Here is a 6,000-nt window from a genome sequence, read left to right on the forward strand (position 1 = left end):
TTTCTTATTGGATTATTCAAAAACGACATTTATAAAGATTTTTAATAAATTTTTAAAATTATTTTATTGGCGAATCCGATCGATTCGATCGATTCTAAATCCGAACTGTCGATTCACCGATCCGAATGTGCTTTTGAGGTACCCAATCCAGGGCACCGATCTATTTTTTAACCCACTGACTTACCTTCTACATAACAGTGTAAAGAATGAATTTCATGGACGAGAGCTATTACTCTCTACGGTGTTTTCATCTACCCTTTAGCCCATGTAGTAACTTTATAAAAATTACCTTCGATCACCCTGTGCTACCCGTGTACATATATCTCTCAATGAGAATTGACTTGTGCCTACTTCAACGTGGGCACGTCCAAGGAAAAGAGTCCAGCATTGATTGGTTAGCGCATGACTATTTACATCGTTACCTCCTACGCTCAATTAACGTGAGCACGTCAATTCTCGTATGTGATGATAAAACGTAGATCGTTGGTTTTTTTAAGTGGACCATAAGTTCTCCCCTCACCCGCTCTCTCTCTCTCTCTCTACCTCTCAACAAGAGACAAAACTGTGGTATGGTAGGGTACCCTAAGAGTCACAAATAGCTTCCGGGTTTCTTTCTCTCTCTATAAAGTACTCAAAATGCATTCTAGGCCGTTGTGGATGCATGTGAGACATGAACCTCGAGAGAGAATTAAAGAGAGACTACCCACTTTATAGAGAGAGACAAAGAAACTTGAAGGCTATTTGTGACTTTAGGGCACCCTATCAGACCACAGTCTTGTCTCTTATGGAGAGGGAGAAATTATGGGCCACTTGAAGAAACCAACAAGCTGCGCTTTATCATTGCATGCGAGATTGGACATTTGCCTATGTAGAAATAGCGCACACATGCACTGGTAGAAAAGAGATAAAAGTGCGCTTTATCTTTAGAAATAAAAGGAAAAGGAAGGGTGTGCTTTGCGTAAGGCCGCATCCTTCAATAATCCAAGTAAGATGCACCTCTAAACTTCATCACGGGGTATAATTTCGGTGTCGAAAATTCTTATGATGGACTGCCAAAAAAATAATAAAATAAATAATAATTCTTAAGATAGTTCAAAAATCTATTTTTATCTCTCATTATAAAATGTTTGAATTTAAAAAATAGTTCAAATCAAGTATAACATATGAAAATTTTGAAAATAGAAGGTTCAGATAATGTGTTGCACGACGTATTATTTTTAGCCTTTGAAATATCTTTTTCTTTCCGTATTTATATATTTCGATGTCGAGACGATCAATTAAATATTTTTTCAACATCAAAACAACTTTTCTCAAAGGATTTTAGAAGTACACTTTGATTCTACATTTTAAGATGTCAACTTTTTTCAAAAGATTTTAAAAGTACACTTTGATTCTATATTTTAGAAATACACTTTAATTTCACAAGTCCAACATAGTCTGAATTCTTTCTAAAATTTTGTCCTAGACAGCTACTGATAATCTGGTATTCCTGGAGATCTTTGACAAAGTGACTCGGGCGAATGCCAGGGGTGGGTGATGTTGTAGATGTTAATTAGGTCTCTTGGAATGTTACCTTTCCTTATAGTACACTTTGGCGGATTCGCTTGTAAAGGGTGGTGCTATGCGCCTTCTCTTTTTATTTATGATAATGTAAGTTTCTTTTATTTAGTTGTATAATAAATAAAAGTTATAATATTTGTAAAAAAAGAAAAAAAAAGAAAGAGATGTCAACCTTATATAAACTTTTTTTAAAGGGAATGATTTATCTTTTGAGAAGGAGAGGTAGGAGAAAACATAGGAACGTGAACTCTTATCCTACGGTTAGAGAGAGACCAATGGAAGGCTTTACTTTAGAGAGAGAACAATGGAAGGCGTTATATTTGAGAGACACCAATGGAAAGCTTTATGTTTGAAAGAGAGAGTGGAAGTTTTGGTTTTTTTTTTTTTTTGAGAGAGACTATTGGAAGACTTTTTGTTTGAAAGACAGGGTGGACGGCTTTTCTTTATTAGGAGAGAGACTTCAATTTTTAGAAAGATACCAATGGAAGGCTTTATATTTGAGAGAGAGACAGGGGGTATTAATCTTCAAAAAATGAGAGAGATTAACCTTCAGAGAGAGATTTAAATGTAAAGCTTTTTTTGAAAGAGTTTTCAATGGAAATCTCATATGAGAGAGAGATGGAAGGTTTTAATTTTGTGTCTGAGTGAGAGAGAGAGAGCAATGGAAAACTTCATTTTTTTAGAGAGAATTTAATGGAGGTTTTTGATGTGCGTATGAGAGAGAGAGGGGGAGAGAGACCAATGGAAAGCTTTATTTTTAGAAAGAGTTTATAGGTCTTTAAATATAGAGAGAGAGAAGTAAGGGGGGGAAGGATTTAGTGTTATGAGACAAAGGCAATAATGGGATAGCGATAAATAGCATCACCACGCGCACAAAATCATCAAGTTGAATGTCAAAAATATGGGTGGCATCCCATTCTCTAAAGATGCTGACAAAATGACTAGGGCACAAAAAGGATATTCGCTCAGATATCCACCATTCCTTTCTTTCTTGAACAAATTTATTTGACCTTTTATTTTGAATTTGGGAAGTGATTTAATGCAATGATTGTATCACAGTACAATACAAAAATATTCAAAAATCATGTTAGGACCGTTTGTTTGATCTAAATTTTAGAATATACTTTCTTTTCATTCTAATGAACAATCACAAAAAACAAAAAAAGAGAAGAAAAAAAACACAACTTAAAAAGTATTTTTTTAGCCCAATTAATATAGGCTGTCCATTTTGATAAGATGCTTAGATCTAGGTCTTAGAAGGAATTTTTTTTTCCTTTTCCAATTTTTTTAGATGGCTTTATTATTCTTAGATGAACAATGTTGAAAAAGAAAAAAATGATTTTGAGTTTGTAAAGGCTAAGATGTTGAAATTCACCAGATGCATGGTTTAGATTCGTTGTTGGAGGGAACTCATTTTGACCATAACTAGGGTTCAAATTGAATTTTTTTTTTTAGGATTCATTATTGAGATGAAGGAAGTGTGTGTGCAAACTTTTTGGGTTATACAAATACCACAAATATAGTTTTTTAGAAGTGTAGTTGAATTATACTATGATACAACCATTGCATTACATGACAACGATCTAACGGCTCTCATTCTACTTATATTACTATTCATTATAGTTGTTCAGCTATTGTTAGTTTTTTTTTTTTTATATATATATATAAACAGACTATTAATTTTTTATCCAGAGAGATCACAATCATTATTGTCTCTTAAATTTCAAAATAGGTGGTTATAAAAGTGTCATAGAATAAACACAAAATTCAACAATTGAAATCGAACTTAAGATACTCCATTTCTACTGTCAACTACTAAGGCCAAGCCTTCTGCCCAAATATTAAAAGCATCTTTGCCCTATTCCGTGGCATATAACGGAAAGTGGTGTTATTTTTGAACTTTTGTCGCTATTCAATATGGAAGTGGACCCACGAAAGAATCAGGTTCTGTTTTATTTATTTATTTTACCAATTTTTTTTATTAGAATATGAAGGAAAAGCCAAAAAAGAAAGAGCGTGTGGGTCTGCTTTTCTTCTTGAATGTATAAAAAAAGGCCATGTGTTTTTTCATAAATGAAAAGCAAAAATGGAAAATTTTAAAAGGATGCTCGGTTGTTACTTTAGAAAAGGATTGATGGAAGAATACTTCAGAAGAAAGGAAACCTTTGTCCCAATGAGAGAGAGATTTGGTAGATTTTATTGTATGTGAGGGGGAGAGAGAGAGATTGATTTAGTGGATTTTATGCATTTGATAGAGTCGTTTAGTAGATTTTATGTATTTAGTAGATTTTATTGTATGTATGTGAGGAAGAGAGATATTTAGTAGATTTTGTGTTAGAGAGAGAGAGCAATTCTTCAAGAATCAAAATGAATAAGAGAGGAGAGATGGAGGACAATGCTTCAAAATAAATGAGGGAAAATAATTCTTCAAATTGGATGAGAAAGAGATCAATTCATCAAAATATGAGAGAAAAAATCCTTAAAATGAATGAGAGAACAATTCTTCAAAATGAATGAGAGAACAATTCTTCAAAATGAATGAGAGAGAACACTTCTTTAAATTAGATGAGAGAGAGAGAGAGCAACTATTTAATATGTGTGAGAGAGAGAGAGAGGAGGAAGGGATGAGAAGGGAACGGGGTAGCAATGGACCCAACCGGACTCGGGAACCAACAGGTACATTTGACCTCTCATCTGGGAATGGGTCCAAATATTGGACTCGAAAAGTCAGGTCTAGGTCCAAAACCTGGAACCAAAAACTATTCGTATCCGAGTCTAGCTAGACCCCACCTGACCTGTTGCTGCCCCTAGTGGGGGGAGGGGTTGGGATTGGAACGTGGTGTAGAATCCCTAAAAAGTAGTAAGAACACTTGGAAATGCTTGTTTTTTCAGATATTCTCTCGTTTAAACTCTTAACTTGGAAAAGACGACAATATATCCATGAGTTTATACCTTCCCTAAAACCCTATGTGAGCTGTTTTTTTTTTTTTTGGGTAATTTAGTAGGGAAGACATGCCCTTACCCGTTTTATTTATAAGTAGATCAGAAGTTAGCTTGAAGGTGTTAATGGGGCGGTGCTAGTGGTGAGAATGGAAACACAACATGGTGAATAGAGTATTGAGTGTGGAGTACTACCACCCCAAGCCCAGCGTATTTTCCAAACCCAAGTAACCTTACTTCAACAATAAAAATAAAAACGAATTAAAAAATAAAATAGAAATTCAATTGAAAATTTTGAGAAAAAGCAATCCAGGGCACTCACATAAACTGATTATTTTATATTCATAATTTTATTTTATTTTTTTGTAGATCAAATTAAGCCAAACTTGATTTACCCAAAAAAAACAATTTAGCCAAAATTTGGAGCAACCATAATTCTCAAGATAAAAAACAAGGTAAAAATACTTAAAATTTGCCAAAAATAAAATGATTGTTAGGAATCATTAAAAGACAATAGAAGATGAAAAAAAAAACTATAAAAGATTGAATATTAAAAAAATTGATTTATACCTTGAATATTCATAAAACCAAAAACAAAAAAAAAAAGAAAAGAATAAATATCTAAAATCATCTTAAAAACCATCAAAATCATCTAAAAGCATTCATAAATATATGGACAATTTTTACTTTTGTGTTTTTAACTTCTTTTTTTTTAACAAATAGTTTTAACTTTTTTTTTTTTTTGTACTCAACAAGTTATTCACCCCAACCCTTTGTCCAACTCGCCTTGCCAATAGGGAGAGGCCAAATACTTGATCAAGTCTGAGTAAATTTTGGCCGAGTCTAAACTAAATGATTTTAAGTATTAAAAAACAAATTACAATACACCGAAAAGTGAGGCTTAAGCTTGAGTTTCAAAATGCTGGGGACATTTTTTCAAGGGGCAGTTTTCATAAGTATTGACATTAAACGGCACACCTCCAGACTTTGTTTGACAATGTAGTTTTGGAATTGAAATTTTTTTACGTTGACTTGAAAATTTATTTTTAACTCTAATTATAAAATTTAAATCTCAACAGATAGTAAGAATCAAACACATATATAAACGCTTGAAGATCTTAAAACAGAAGGCCCATATATTACGTTGTAAGATTCATTATTTTGTCTTAAAATTCTTTTATTATTCATATATATTTAGAGGTCAAGATGATCAATCGGAAGGTTCTAACATCAAAACAACCTTTTTTTTTTTTTTTTTTCAATGGGTTTTTGAGATGCCTTTTGCTTCTAGAACATGAGATTGATCCCTTATATACACACTTTTACTACTTTGAAAACTCTTATAATAAAATGATATTTTTAAAATTTTCTTAAATATGATATGAATAAAATAAAATATGAAAAGAAAAACCCTAGCCTTACACTTGAAGATGCTATTAACCGAATTTGATATCCCCTTTGAAATCCGCTCCTATAAAATTGGCCCTCTCCTCCCTCAAT

Source organism: Amborella trichopoda, chromosome 11 (genome assembly GCF_054954075.1).
Source record: "Amborella trichopoda isolate Santa Cruz 75 chromosome 11, AtrichopodaSantaCruz75HAP2 v2.0, whole genome shotgun sequence".
Lineage (NCBI taxonomy): Eukaryota > Viridiplantae > Streptophyta > Magnoliopsida > Amborellales > Amborellaceae > Amborella > Amborella trichopoda.